Raw genomic sequence first — 16,678 nt, 5'->3', positions numbered from 1 at the left:
CATAGGTTCTACATAGGCATATAGCTAAAACGCCTATTATTCTGACAGCTATGGGCATATTTTAGGTGTGAGGACAACTGAAACCCAATTTAGGATTCTAGGTGTTAAAACAAAGATTTCCCCACCTTTACCTGCCTCCCAGCTCACACTGTACCTAGTCCAAATGCCTGTCTGCGATAGAATTTGACCTAAGCGGCTAAAGAATGGCAGAAGACTGATGCTGTCCAGTGTAGCGAGTGATTTATTCACCATTTTTATGACCAAATAATATTTACAAAAATAAATAAGAAACTCAACTCCATAGTTCACTCAGTAGAAATAAAAATAACTGAACTTAAATCAACAGAAATTAAGGTCACAGCTACACTGACCTGGTCCTTTCTCCTCAAACACCTGCGTTCATCTACTTAAATAGTCCACTTAACCAAACAAGCTCAGCACTGGACTTTTCCATTCCGTAGGTAAGACAAACATTTCCTTACTCAATCCTATACTGCTACTCTTTCCTAGCAATAAAAACTCTAAGGTGTAGTCAATACATATCACAACACTAAATCCATTTCTCTACAAACACACTCTAAAATCAACTTTATTAAATTACAAGGATTCTCCCCCTTCTTCACCTGGTGACCTCAGACTAACCAGGAAACTATAAATACAGGAAGTGAAGCTCTATTTCCTCCTTTTGATCCTGGAACACAGGTAGGTAATGTGAGTTCAAACTAGACAACTTAACAGTTGAAATGAATAACATGTTAACTTAACAAACTTTTCAGAATTGATTTAAATCAAGATGTTACATTACATAGTCTGTGAAAGTGCAAAACATAAACAAACCCGGGATAGTACATGTTTGCCTGCTACAGAATACATATGAGATATGGCTGAATCAAAACAAGAATGTTAACTAAGAATATGGACAAATGGTGTTCTCACCCACTTTGTCACACTTTCCCTTTTGGTAGTGGCAGCTGATCTATGATTGGCAGCTCCTAAAAAGGCAGAGGCAAAGAAATACTAGCAAAAACCAGGCTTGATGCACCATTTCAAATTATTCATTTCATATTTAGTGGTGACTTGAACGAAATTCCATTAGGGATTAAAATTTTAGTGACCATCAAGTTATGTATGGTTAACATACACTGAGTGTGACACATGTAACCAAAACAAGAAAAGAACATTACATTGCATTCAAATGGGACAAGATGATATAATATAAAAAAAAGTATCCAAAAAAAATTTATTTACAAGATTTTTTTATGATAAAGATGTTAATAATCACTGTATGTGTGATGATGTTCATTCAAGGTTTTGTAGAGATTGGCCCAAGCCATCAAGGAGGAGATAGGGCACATATAGACATGTATGCATACATATGTTACATATAGGCATGTATGCATACATATGTTACATATAGGCATGTATGCATACATATGTTACATATAGGCATGTATGCATACATATGTTACATATAGGCATGTATGCATACATATGTTACATATAGGCATGTATGCATACATATGTTACATATAGGCATGTATGCATACATATGTTACATATAGACATGTATGCATACATATGTTACATATAGACATGTATGCATACATATGTTACATATAGGCATGTATGCATACATATGTTACAATCACTATAGTAAGATTATTAACAATTATTGTCTGAACTGGTGAGTATTTTTCATTTAAAGAAAGAAAAGCATGGCACTGAGTTTTTATGTTTTTAATGGATAAGATGTCTTTTGCTCTTCTGCCAAAATGATAATAAATTCAGCAAAGGTTTGATTTCCCAGCTGGCTCTACTGATACTGGTTCATTCATCTAATTGTTTAAATCTAGCCACGATTCACAGGGATAGACAGGCAGTTTATTTAGTCACTTATTAAGTATTTTTAAAGATGCCTGCCCTTCCCTAAACCTTATTGCCAATCCCATCTGCCTCAGGTTTACTTTCTTTTTAGGCTTAATAAGAAAATGTGTTTTAAGCAAACCACCCTCTAGTGAACTAAATCATACAGACACACCCTTACATGTGTTTGTACAGAGCTCGGTCACATGCGAAACGCTCAAACTGAGACCTCACCTTTTCCTGCTGTTCACAGTTTGTATCCTGCTTTTTTTTTCTTTTTTTTTTGAGTAAAAAAAAAAATCCTGTATTTGTGGCCCTTTGCTCTGTGACACCGAGGCTGAAAACGATATGCTGTTGTGGAAGGAACTGTGTGCGTTTTCAGTAATGGGGATGGCTGTCTGGGACCTTGTTAACCACTTCCTGTTATTGTGTGTCGCAGGAAGTGGATGGTCACTACACTACAGAAGTTCGATAGCATACTTTCAATTTTTCTCTGCTGTGCTTGTGTTCATAATTTGTAACAGATAAACACAGATTGCAACAAATTCAGGAAATAGAAAAAAAAAAACTCAGAGGAAAAAGGCCAACCCCCCCCCCCCCACACACACACACACACACACACACACACACACACACACACACACACACACACACAAAAAACATGCACACTTTCTTTGTACATAGTAACTCCAGCTTAGTTATTATGTGCAGTCTGAGCCAATTTGCCAAAATACCCCACTCAGCAAGCAGTGGACTAATCATTTATGCATCAGAAACACTGCAAATCAGTAAAGCACTTTTGAGCACAACCCACAGCAGCTTTAATCATCACAGTTAATTTTAGTATGATGCATTTACAGATGATGCTTCAGAGGTTAGTTTCAAAAGGCAGTTGATTAAGTATGGTGCTGTGCAGTGGTGCACAATACAGGGACTTGACCAGAGAGCAAGGAAAATATCAAGAGAATTATGATAAAAGGCTGCAGGGATGTAACAATCTGGATCATCAAGCTTTATTTCTCTGATATTTCACCCTGGAATTGTGATGAAACACTACACAGAAGGGTTGATAATAGAACACTTTGCAAGGTTTGATATTGTTTGAAACACAGAGACACCTGTGACTTGTAAATCTGACTTAAAAGGGCAATGTTAGGATGAAAAAAAAAATATTTGCTGCTATGGGGAAAGAAAAATCAATTCTGTAAAAGTGTTCTATGCTACAGTAGGATCCTAATCGCCTATGTTATGGCTCTCCTGCCACAGAGAATGATATACCTGAGCAGGTAAGGAATAATTGGGATTTTCCCTGCCTTTAGAAATCATTTGTGAAACTGGGAAAGAGGAAAGGGGTAATTATAGGAGCTGCACATAACCATGAACAAAAGAGTACAAGTGATAAATTTAATCTTACAAGCACTGTTGCATTTGTCTGATGTGTCAAATTACATCATGCTATGCTTAATGTGTGACCAGTATGGCTTATTTATTTATTTATTTATTTATTTATTTTACCAGGAGTAGTGATGCAACTCAATGCAACAGCCACTCATTCCCCATGGAACATGTTTTTGTGCCTCTTGTGTATTTGGCATAAATTAACAAATGCTGTTGGGTTGTAAAATATCAATTGGCTAGAAACAACATTTTCACTCTTGTTTGTTTATTTATTTAATGATTTTCTAAAGAAAAGGTACCTTAAAAACCAGCTGAAGGAGACAGGGAAAAACAGAAACGTAGGGAAAGAAGAAAACAGTTTCTGCTAAGGAGGATAGGGAGTTGGCTGATGTAATTGAGAGAGAATGAGATGGTATCAGTGCTGGGGTCATCATAAATAAACACAGGGAGGGCACTGAGGACAGCAAAGTGTGTGAAGAAGAAATACGCCTGCCTTGTGCATGTCTGTGAGAAAGCCTTCTCCTGTACGCCTTTAAGTGTACGTGTTGTCCATGTGTGTGTGTGTAAGGCTCATCTTAGTGATGGGGGAGGGGAAGCCTTCTCTTTTAAGCCCTGGGACTGACTGACTGGTGCTCTCCTCTCTAAAGAGCTGTTTGTGTTTGTGCTGCATGGAATAGAGACTTTGCTCTCTGGGAATACCCATGAGACTGTCACCTACGCAAAACACCATCACACACACAGCGTTGTCCTCTTTTAGACTCACGCATGTCTCCCAAATGCATTTCCGCAAACGCCACGCACTCGTGAGCACACTTCTCAGTAACACATCATTCACGTCAGCAGTGAAGAGCTGGGACTCAATATAAAGTGACAGCTGAAGGGGTGATCGTGAGAGACACTCTTCTTGAATATAGAGAGCAGATGCGATCGTGAAGAATTTGCAGAATTATTAGCATTTTTCACACCATGAAGTGGAGTTGACATCCTCCCAATATAAACAGTGTCAGGTAATTTGTCACACGTACTTGTCACTGAATTAACTTTTAGACACGCCTGTGTAAGATGTAATTTGGTTTAAAGCAGGCGATGATTGCACCTACAAAACAGACACAAGTGTGACTTGATAGAAAACATTAAGTTTTTCTGGATTGGGATGGGTGGAGCAGGGCTCTGAATAAGTGGATTTAGTAACTGTTCCCTTCCCCCATTTGAGAAAAAGCCTGAAGTCTGTACTGGAGATAATGCAGATGATTTTGCTTAAATGGCCTCAAACACGCTTCAGTACTTCCTGTGTATTAAAAATGCTTGAGAGGAGAATAAATACAAAGCTGTTGCTGGTTTATTTATCATACCTCACATAGCACCTATTTCCTTTTTTAAATACACAAAATGACGTGCTAATCTCATTCCAACAGCAATCTTTCTCGATTGGTGCTAGTAACATTTTTGTTAATGTTTAACAATCCAAATCAGAATGAATGCAGTCAGCACACCTATCAATCACAGCAGTCTAAGGAGTGATGGTTTGAAAGCTGCGACCCAATCACAGCCATTCATTATTAAGTGGCAGATTTAACTGCAAACTATGTCAGCCCTTTTGACACTTTTGACGTACAATGACAATTTTTCCCAGCAATGACTGAAACGTAGCGCAACACCAGTAACACAGAGCTAAACTCCCTTCTAGCTGAGAAAGGAGCTAGCAGGCAGCATAAGGCCATGTGGAGTTAAGATTCATCTTTTGTGAATCTTAACTTATTCCATGTCTAAAAACAATGCTTACTTTCAAGATTCAATCATCAACCACATTTTTAAAAAAAAGAAAACATCTCTGAATCATTGTAACAAAAAATTCACCTGGCTCTGACTTTTTGCACTACATTTTAGTGACTAGCCTGATCAGCTGCTCAGTCCATTGAGCATCTTGGCAAGTAAACAAAAAATGGCTGGTTGTTCAGTCCAGCAAAGCAGTGATATCACATGTGTCTGGCCACACCTCGCAATTACACCAATTGCCCTTAGAATTATTTGCCAGTGCAATGACAAAGGCATGAACCCTCAGCAGCTCTCTATAAATGTATCAGGAGACATGGCCAACACACCACTGGGAAATAAACGTAGGGTTTTACAACCGAGTGGACATATATTTTATTTGGAATATGATTCTGGGATTCCATGGAGTCTTAAGATAAACACATTGTGGAAATTTTGGGTGGTGCAGATGTGGTAGGTGAGGCAGGTTAAGTAAGAGTGAATACAAAAACAAATGCATTTATTTCTTTAGGTAGTCTGCCTGAAGCTAATATGAAGCCCAAGTCCCTGGGAAGCGTCTAATAGTCAAGGGGATCCATCTAAAAGCCAGCTCAAGTGATTTTCAACCAGAGAAAATCTTTTGGGTGTGAAGAACTCACCACCTGTAGGAAAAATACTTGCTGACACATCACGTTCACTTTTGAATATTTCTGATTTGACTCTGTAAATTTAAAAAAACAAACAAAAAAACCTATACAGATGGCTACAACATGAAGTCCTGCACATATGCCATAAACACACAAAAGTACCGCAGACGGAGACAGACATCTGCTTTGAAAGCAAGCATGTTGTGGCTAGTGTACCTGGAAACAGCGTCTGGAGAGCCCAGGGACTGAATGAGGCCTTTTGAGATGTGGGTGGTGAGGGGTAGGTCTATTGTTAAGGACAGCTGGGCTTCTTGTTTCTTGGTTACTCTCTGGGGGCAACAGGCACCCAATATGAGGAGATAGGGTTTCTAGCAACTCCCTCGCTGCTCTCCTCACATCTGTAGCTACACTGACTGTCTATCCTTCTTTCCAACAGTACTTACAGACTCTCAGGTATGACAAAACCTTTTGTTGTATTTAAGTCTGGACATGCACTAACATGTAGCAAGAAACTTTATTTTTGGAATATAATAGTAAAGAACCTGTATTGTACAGGACTCTGTAAAATAATATTAGACTGAAGAAGTTAGTTGTTTTTGTTGTTCCTTAGGTATAAACAGAGCTGGGCGTAGCTTTGATAAAGGAGGAAATTTAAATAGAAAAAAGTCTTCATTTGTTTCAGTATCATCCATTAGCATTTAGTGGAAAGGTAATTCATGTGACTATATGGAGGTAATCAGCTTTTTTGTAGTATTTCGTAAATGGCTTTTCAAACAAAGCACAACGTACCGAGGTAATTGAGCACACCTTGTCCACTTCCACCCCCCCCCACTCCTCCACCTCTCTCTTTTTTCCCACACTTGCCTCCTTCCTACTCTGCCTGAGGGAGAACCATGAGTGGGTGAAGCAAGCCACTTCTTACACAGTGTTCTCCTTCTGTCACCATCCTTGTTGCAGGAGAGGGGAATGGAATAAAGCTCCCAAACTGGGCTATTAAAGGCTATTTTTGTCCCTGCATGCCTGTTTCTGTGGGCTCATGCTCCAAATATAGATCTGGCACAAGTGACGCTAATGAAACATGTCCCCCTTTTCACTGGTTTAAATCTACTTATGTAATCCCTTCCTCGGATCAACAGGAGCTGGCCATACCTTACCATCTGGGCCTGATCCTGCAGTTGTCTCTTCCTGTTATTACTCTCTTACCAACTCAGTCCTGCCCTGTGTTTTACTTTTTCTTTTTTCTTTTTCTTTTTTTTACCCTTGGAGGTCAGGTGCATGAGGGTAAAAGTGGGAGTATGGGTGAAAGGAGCAATGTGTTTCCATTTGGTTGATGACACAGTTCCAAGAAAAGCACTCTGGGTGTGACCTACGAGTATCCTGCCGTTCCAGTGCACAGTTACGGGAGGGAGGTGACAGATCTGTAGATGACTTTGTGTCAGATATAAACACAAATAGAGCAGAGCTCTTTCTGACACATGCCATGCACACTGTGTTAAAAATAAATAAATAAACAAGTCACACAGTTCTGTTCACTTGTTGTTCTCAACCAGGGGTGTCAAAGATAATGCCCTGGGGCCAGAATCTGGCCCACTGGACAACTTCGGAAAATGTGACGGAGGGCATAAATGTTAGACTTAATTGTACTTTTAAAAGTTTTACAGCTTTTCCTATTATTAAAGACAACCCGTATGGCAATTTATAGTACACACTCAAAACCTCAAGAATCATGAAGCAATCATTTTGAGTAAATAACAGCTGAAATATGAAATGAAATATATAAAAGAAAGGTTTATTTATTCAAATAATTAATCTTTTTCTAAGTGTTTAGTATAAACTGAATGTATATTGGCCATTCCATTCTATTAAATCGTATATTTTCCATTGTACTTTTGTAACAAAATAACATGGAAAATTTACATGTAGGAAAATCACTTAAAATTGTGGTCAACAGTGGTCAACAGAAAAAGACAGTATGTGCTGAAATCACCAGTAATCAGTTATGTCACCTCAGATGCAGCTTATTTGTCTGACCTCTTTTTGCAATGAAATTATGGTTTGAGGTCTGAATTAAAAAAATACAAAAAGGCGAGGCAGATTTTAACAATCTCTGGTTGTGATGTTTTATAGTGGGGAGGATTTTGAATGAAGCTGTAAAACAAAAGAAAGAGTTATGTTGACATGAATGATAGGATCACAGTATTCCGAACAGACACTGGATCAATTTTGGCAAACTTGGTGATTTATAACAATAAAGCACCATTCTCTTTTATTCAATAGCTAAATGTGAGTGCGCGTGGCAGCATTCCCCTGTCTCTTTGCTGAATAGAGGTACTATGGGTCAGTGGAGCAGCTGGTGACTGGGAGGAAGAACTTAACCAGGCTTCCTTTGTGGATCAGCTGTCTCTGGCAGAGCTTTGTCATTCTAAATTGGGTCCTTTACATCCAGGGCCTGGGGAGGTTTTGACATGTAAATGGAGGACTGAGAGCTCCAAAGCCCCATGATTACTCACTAAAATGCTACAGGGGCCAAAAATGGTTCCCTGAGATGTGCCACTGGAGGGGTAGAGGGGGAGATGTTCTATCTTCAGTCTGTGTTCTTACCACAGACTGAAGCGTGCCTCAGAGTCAGGAATTATGGTAATGATCTGGACACCAAACACCCTTAAGAGAGTTATTCACCCCTGATACAGGGATACACTGTGTGAGCATGCAACATGTAAACTCTGTAAAAACCCAGTGGGACAATATAGTTGGTGCAATGAATAAACCTGACTATGACACTTTGTTTATCCCCTGAGAAGACTGACAAGTAGTAGTAATGGAGAAAAGAAACCTTTCCAGTCACATTAAAGCCAGTTTGCAACATGAGATTGCTGTTGGTTTTTATATTTAGCTAAAAGTATGCACAACAACCACAACAACAATAGAGAACTTGATTTAAGCTGAGGTTCTGGAGTTTGTATGTAACACATATGTGGACAGTTCACTGTTGGCAGCATTTTATTGCATGTCATTGGATCTATCCACTTTATAGTCTTTTGTGCTTAACCTGCTCAGGTGTGGTCCATCCCTAACCAGTTTAGCTCCACCCATCAATTTCCTAGAAGAAAGGTGAAGAAATGCCCTGCAGCAATCACGCTAAATATTACACAAGATCCAAACGCTTCAGCTTTTTCTGAGAAACAAAGTGTACAATCAAAAAATATTTATTCTCAAAGTGCTGACTTTAAGCAATTACAGTTTCCACCAGATTTCGTTAGATAAGTGCAAGGTGAAACGTTCATTTTAATGGAGTCTAGTCAAATAAAATGTACTTGATTTGTATGCATTCAGTTTATACCAAGCATATTTTGAATTATTTGAATAAAAAAACTTTGATTTTATATATTTTACTTGCATTTTAATTACTATTATTATTATTATTATTATTATTATTATTATTATTATTATTATTGCTTTATATGCAAGAGGACCAAGTAATATTTTTATGACCATAGGACTGAAATTGTTTGGTATTGTCGTATTTTGTAAACTGAGAGGCTAAAAATGGGTGGATATAAAAATCAATAAATGTCCTTCTTAACATCAAAATTACAACAAATGTAAACCAAAGAAGTAAAAAATATTAGTAAGGATAAGCTGGAGGAGGTGGCTGGGGAGAGGGAGGTCTGGGCCTCTTTGCTTAGGCTGCTGCCCCCGCGACCTGGCCCCGGATAAAGCGGATGAAGATGGATGGATGGATGGATGGATATTAGTAAGCTTCCAAAAAGCTAAAATTAACAAATCACCATATATTTAATTAGTTTGTAAACAATGAATTTAAATAAAAAATAAAGAGAAAATATACTTTTTGGATATTTGTCAGAGTTAAATGTTTCAGATCCTCCAAATAAATTTTAACATTAGACAAAGATAACCTGAGCAAATACAAAATATAGTTTTTAAATGCTGATTTCACTTATTAAGAGAAAAAAGCAACCCAAACCAAATCTTTCCTTATGTGAAAAAACAATTTCTGCTTAAATCTAATAACTGGTTGTGTCACCCTTGGCAGCAAGAACTGCAATCAACCATTTGCGATAACTGGCAGTGAGTCTTTCACAACGCTGTGGAGGAGATTTGGACCACTCTTCTTTGCAAAATTGTTTTAATTTAGCCACACGGTAGAGTATTCCAGCACGGACAGCTTATTTAAAATCATGCAAGCGAATCTCACTGCGATTTGTCCTGACTTTGACTAGGCTACTCCACAACATTCTTTTTTTCTTATTTGTTCGCTTTTTGAGCCATTCACAGGTGGACTTGCTGGTGTGGTTCAGATCATTCCTGCATAACCCAGTTTGCTTCAGGGCACAAACTGATGGTCAGACCAACAGGTAAGGAGCAGAATTCATGTTCCTGTCAATTATGGCAAGTCGTCCAGATCCTGACCATCACACATTTTGGTCAGCAGTGGTTTTCACCTTGAAATTCTCTTCTTGTTGGTATTTTGTTTTGGTAGTTCTTTCTTATTGTTGAATTATAAACTCTGACCTTAACTGAGGCTTGAGTCGTCAGTGCACTGATGAAGTAATTTGAGTAGGCGGTCCACTCCTGGGAAGGTTCAACACTGTCCTAAGTGTTCTCCATTTGTGAATATTCGCTCTCATTGTGGCTCATGTATTGCCCAAAGCCTTAGAAATGGCTTGTACCCCTTTCCAGACTGATTGATGTCAGTGATTTTGATGAATGTGTTTTTGAGTTTCTTTACATTGTGGCATTATGTGTTGCTTTTTGAGATCTTTTAGCCTACTTCACTTTGTCAGACAGGTTCTATTTAAGTGATTCAACAGCTCTGGCATTAATGTTGCCTAGGTGTGGCTAATGAAATGTTGTTAATCTCTGTTAACTCATGAGTAAGTATGAGGGGCAATTACTTTTTCTCCCTCAATAAACGGAATCATCATTTGAAAACAAATTTTGTATTTAGTTGTGTTATATCCGGTTAATTGGGTTATCTAGTATTAGGATATATTTGATGATCTGAACCACTGAAGCGTGAGAAATCTGAAAAAACAAAAAGAAATCTGGAAAGCGGCAAGGACTTTTTCATGACACTGTACAATAAAAAAGTGCATGAAAACCATCTAACAGAAGCCTAAACTTTAATCATTTCAGCAACTCTATAAAATGAAGCTGACAGCCGAACAGCAACGCCCCAGTTAGGTGGTTATTACGTCTGTGTGCCACATGTGTGCATGTGCACAGGCTGCAAAGTGCCCAACACTTCCAACTCACTCACTTGCAGAAGAAGCTGTGCATGCGTTTAAATAGATTTGCAACACTGCTTTAACCGAAAGAGCAAATAAAAACAACTTGGTACTTTTGAACATGCGCCAGAGCTTCAAACATATTGCATTTACACAAACAAAATACACCGTGGCCTGAATAATGCACATCACACATCTGGAGCACGTCTGTCTCGTATTAGAAAGAGAGAAAACCAACAGCACAGAGCTGCTGAGTGGCAAAAGCAGCAGACATACAGGAAGTGAAATTTGCTCAATATACTGTAGCCTGGGGCAGTTCGAGGCATAATTGCTGACACTCCTAGCTTGGGCCATTCTGTGCTGCTGTGGTCAGGGAAACCCTTCTGTTATTGACAGCTGCCTGATGCACGACACACAAAAAGGACATGACACGATGCATGTAAACGTGGATTTATCCTTGTCCTCTATGCTTGCACAGCTTATTATAGAAGGAATCTAGCAGTATAATAAACTAGGAATTCCTGCCTGCTGTGGCAGTGCTTCTTTCCAGGCTGCCCTACTTTCCGCCTGTGGCTGTTGACTTGGATTATTTGTTCTGAATGGCCACGTAGCATAGTTTTTTTCTTTAGTTTTCTGTTAATGAAGAAATATGGTAGCTTGGCAATTGGAGCAAAGAATACTTATTCCTATTGCAGTGGATCTGCAATTAATATTTTCCCTCAGCGTCATCACAGTTGTGAGGTCAGGACTGTGTGTATAAAGAAATGTTTTTCACAGTCCTTAGAGAAGACTGTGATAATGAGCTTGAATTATCAGCAGTCCAAACAGCTTAAGTTGCAGAATGTGTTTTAGAGCTGTAAAGCACTTGATAATATGTTTACATTTAATACCTATCAAACAGTATCTGATCCGATGCATCTTTGCAGTACGCTGACGCAGTAAGAGAGGGGGGGGGGGGGGGGGGGGCACGGGAGTATGGGGGGTAAGGAGATGAACAGAACAGCAGATAATGACCTCAGCTTCCATCTGCTGGGCACCGCAGGGCGGAGACACCTTCAACCTGCCATCGGTCGGTCGCCACGGCAATCTGCCGCTCCCCATCGTCCCAGTGACATCTGCTTTTGGGTGACTGAAAGATGAATGCAGTACCAACCGCATGGGCACAGAACAGACGTCACACGGACCTCTAGACGCGCACACTAACACTGCGGCACAGATGGCCACAGACACACTACTGTGGAGATTACAATCCAGGCATTCTCCACTGCCTCTAACCTCTCAGTAAAGTGGATGTAAAATAATCACAGATTTGTACCACTGTTAGCTGTGACTATGTTTTGGGTCTCTTCCTAAAGAGATGGCATAGACTACTACTGGCTGGCATTTCAAAAACCCTGCCTCAGTGCCGTTTATTTTGGCTATCTAATATCCAACCTCCTGTTACACTGCTCACACATGACATAAGCTTCTACTGTTTTATGAAATCAGCATAGTGTTTATGCCTGTTTGAAATCATGACTCTGTTTGTTTTTAAGAGTATGGGGATTAAATGTCTTTGTTTACTAGTACTATGTATCTATGGCAATATCGTTTCGCTTGACTAGAGTCCCCAGCTACAGCTGTCACAGTTATTTAGTGCCTCTGCGGTAACCTTGGAAACACCCATCCTGCGTACAAGTGTTTTCACAAAGTGAGATCCTGATAAACAGGTGACGAGCTGTGAATATGGTGATTACATACAAAGCAGTCGGGGAAAAAGTAACAAAACCACCTTATGTGCTGAGTTCACTTTGAGGAGAAGGACAGCTGAAGAGAGCGAGAAGAGAGGGAGAGAGAGCTGGGGGGTGGGGGGATTAAGGGGTGGGGCGGCAGTGACAGGGGAACAGTGGAGCAGAGAAAGCAAAGGGAAAAAAAGGGGAATTCAGGTCAGTGTTGTGGATTATACATGCTGGGCTGGACATTTTGATCTATCTCTGGTTTGTAGAGAGAATGAAACACTGGGTGAGAAAGGCCAATTGAGTGATAGATGGATAAAAAAGAAAAAGCGGGAGAGTGAGAGCACGAGAGAGGAGCTGCAAAGTGACATGATCAATTGTAATTGGCTTTCATAATTTCTCAGGGAGCAGGACTGAAACTTTGTCGCAATCATCTCATGAGACAGCCAGTTAGATTTAAAGGGGGAGCTGACAGGTTATGCTTGGCTTGAAATATTACTCAATTCCCAGATAGATAAATGTGATCCCAAATGAAACTGCTCTTTGAAATCAAGGAGGTTAAGCTGAAAGGGGTATTTTTGAGAATCAGAAGTTGAAAAAGTAAACTCAGCCTTAGATGCAGAAGAGCACCAAGCGTTAGCAGAAACAGGCTAATTTCACTGGGTTGACTTGCAGGGATGACTGAATGTGTACTGTAGTTGGGTTAAACAGAGCTATTTAGAATCAATAAAAGCCATTTTTTTGGTTGGCAGAAAAATAAAATATCTGTCAGACCAGAGTCAGAGGTATCCAAATGTGAAAGTGTGTCAACAGTTTGTTTACTGGGTCAAGAAGAATCTAGGTCATCCTGGACACAGATGTTTGTTTTTCTGTGATCCTGCTTGATGACCCTAAGTTGACCACAGAAATATCTGAGTCTAGTAAATAAACAAGCTACAGCCCAAAATAATTGAACAAACTATCTTAATTTTAAATATGAAGATTGTTTTCAGTGAATATCCATAGATGTTAGAAAATACCGTTTTTCCTTGAGATGCTCTACCAGGCCTTTACTGAAGCCACCTTCAGCTGCTGCCTGTTTGTGAGTGTTTCTGAAGTGAGTTTTGTCCAGAATAACTCTAAAGCATGCTCTACTGGGCTGAGATCAAGTGGCAGACTTGGCTACTGAAGAATATCCTATTTCTTTGGTTTAAGAAAGTAGTGGGTTGCTTTAGCAGTATTCTTTGGGTCATTATTAACCTTCTCTGAACTTTTTTTCAACATTTGCTTTTCAGTCCCATACACTTCAGAGTTCTTCCTCTTACTCATATCTGCAGTCATAATATCGTCAGTAAACACTAGTGACTTAGATCTACTTGTGTTTTCTGACTGTACCTACATGGACATCTTCACCTTTCTGCACTCCTTCCTGACTTCTTTTGGCTGCTCACTAAAGGATTCCCCACAGCGGATCATTTGCCTACATCTCACCCTATCCCGAGGATCCCCTTCTGTCACACCAACCCTCTGCATGTCCTCCTTCCCTACTTCTCTGTGATCTTTTTCTTTTCCTTCTGCCTGGCACTTCCATTGTTTAATCATCTCAACCAACTTTGTGTCCAATCCACTAAACTCTGCTTGTCTCTCTGAAATATAAAAATGTGTCATTGTCCAAAAAGTTACAAACCTAACTCTAAAAATCACATCTTACCCATCTGACATTTAAAGGGCTATCACCTCTGTTTTCAAGCTGAATCATGTTAATTTAATGTGGGTGGATAAGTGAGAGTGTCCTATTAAAATTCAAGTTAGAGTTTTATATTCTCACATTGTGCTCCTTGTCTCATTGCCATTAGATCTGGCGTCTCAGCAGGCAGGCATGTCCAGCCTACAGTTCAGATAATTTGTTTTTATAAGCCCACCTGTAACATGACTTTGCCCATATCTAATAACATTAATCAAACATATCCTATTGCAACCTTTTTAAATAACTCATTTTAATTTGAAACGGTCATTAGTTCACCTTTTTTCATATTTTTCTGTGCCATTCTCTTTTTAGCTTTTCTTTAACCACGATGTGGCAATGGAACTCAAACTCTTTATTCGGCTGAAAGAAACAGCTAATGCTTTCAAGTCTTGAAGATTAGCTGACCTGACCTCATGATGAAACACTATCTGGTTTTTGATTAGCCATGTAAAATGTCACTTCCATACATTAGCTTCAGTTACCAGAGGCCAGTGAACTTGCACAACGGATGAACTAAACCTTTTCAGCTGCATAAAAGCGATCCATGGTATTCTAAATTGATCCACTGGTTAGTGTTCGTCTACACTCTTTGTTCCTATTACAAAATTTCAGTATGATCTTCAAATTATATCTTGAATGTTACTTCATGTGACTTTTGAAGAGATGAAAAAAGATCCTTTTATAAATACCACTTCTTCTTCTGGCTACTCCGTTTACGTCTCCCTATAGCAGATTGTCTGCCTCAGTCTCACACTACCCCTGCTGTCACACAAACTCTGCATGTCTTCCTTCACTATATCCTTAAACCTTCTCTCTGGTCCTTTACCATTCATAGTCCCTACATTCAAAGTCTCTACTCTCACCTTCAGGCTTCTAGCTGTCCTTCCCTCTCACTGACTGTGAATATGCCTTCCCCCTCTACTCTTTTTTTGTCTTCATCAAACAGTACCTTAGTGTCCAGCACCCAGCAGGGGCACGAGAAGTACACTGGATTGTGGCTCCCACTATTAATTGGTTACATTTTAATTACTTCAACTTCAGAAATGAACTTTATTTCAACCTCAAACAATTTATGCCCCATTTGGCACGAGTTTTGTTTAGATCAAGGGTGCTGATAGTGCCAACCAGGGGACCTTGCTAATATTATGTGAAGCCTGCATGACAAGAAAATAAAGAGAATAAAGAGAAAAACTACAAAAAAACCAATAGAACTAAATAGAAATTTATACAGTAGTGCTTACACTTGTTTGGCTTGTATTTGTTTTTTCATAGAAACAAAAACATTGTTACTCTACAGCTGACTTCTGGAACTCTTGCTATCCTGTTTCTTGCACTACAGTCTTCAAATTCAACATCACACTAAGAAGATTCCACCCTCTTCCCCCAGCCATGTGTGGCAGCCCACAAAACACACACACACACACACACACACACACACACACACACACACACACACACACACACACACACACACACACACACACACACAAAATCACATGTTCCCTAGTACACACATCATAGGCACCTACTCACACGTGCCTCCTTGCTCACTACATGAACACACACACATTCAGATCCTGCTGTGCCTGTAAAGTCAGCATAGCTCTCAGAAATTCCTCTAACACCTCCTACCCCATGCACACATACACATTTGAACACGCATGCACGCACTTGTGTGAACCCACACAATTAATGTGAAATCACATCCATCTTCCACCCCGCTGCCCCTCCCCTGTTCTCCATTACAAATAGCTGAGGATTGCATTCTCTCCCTCTAGCTTTGCCTGATGTTGTTTTTACATGTCTTGTTGTGTGCAATACTCTCCCTTATGTAAGACAAAATTACCCAACATGAGTGTTATTCTCAGTGGGGGTGATTGCACTGGTGCATTCCAAACTCAATGAGTGATGGAAGGAGATTGAGAGAGAGGTGAGAGAGAAATAATTTTTCCTTAATGATTATCTTCATTGCAGCCCTGCTGCACTCAGTGGTCTACAATGAAGATAAGGGAGGGAAACTGGAGGGATAGAGGTATCCTGCAAAAGCCATGAGTCAAAATTAAACTCACAAGCACCTGCTGAGCTACCACAACCCCCTAGAGTCAACAATGTTAAGTGGATTACTTCTTTGCAGATTTAACCCTTACTTTAGCATGAGTACTGAGGAGTTTTGATAAACACTGACCAAAAGATAAGCAGGCACTGTGTGCAGTTCAGATCCTGTTTGCTCTTTAAAGAATCACATGTGCTAAGAGAGGGATCTGAGAGTCAGTAATATAAGTTCTGGGGGTTTTTGTTTCAGATTTTTCTTCATGTACAGTACTGTGC

At 39.5% G+C, this 16,678-nt stretch overlaps 1 long non-coding RNA gene across 1 annotated transcript in view; it reads right to left on the bottom strand.

Annotated features, from left to right (window-relative positions):
• Positions 1 to 223: 223 nt before the first annotated feature.
• Positions 224 to 16,678, bottom strand: part of LOC146698948 (uncharacterized) — a 23,992-nt gene continuing 7,537 nt past the window's right edge. The window contains exons 3-4 of the long non-coding RNA XR_014922735.1: positions 941 to 992; positions 224 to 691 (exon numbers count right to left, since the gene is read on the bottom strand). This is a non-coding gene — a long non-coding RNA (uncharacterized LOC146698948). The remainder of the gene's footprint in view (positions 692 to 940; positions 993 to 16,678) is intronic.

The sequence above is a fragment of the Copadichromis virginalis genome, linkage group LG11, assembly GCF_057382275.1.
Source record: "Copadichromis virginalis isolate Kocher_CV1m ecotype Utaka linkage group LG11, C_Virginalis_male_GT1.1, whole genome shotgun sequence".
NCBI classification, from domain to species: Eukaryota; Metazoa; Chordata; class Actinopteri; order Cichliformes; family Cichlidae; genus Copadichromis; species Copadichromis virginalis.
The sequence above is the reverse complement of the archived record's forward strand: the minus strand, read 5'-3'. Positions and strand labels throughout refer to the sequence as shown.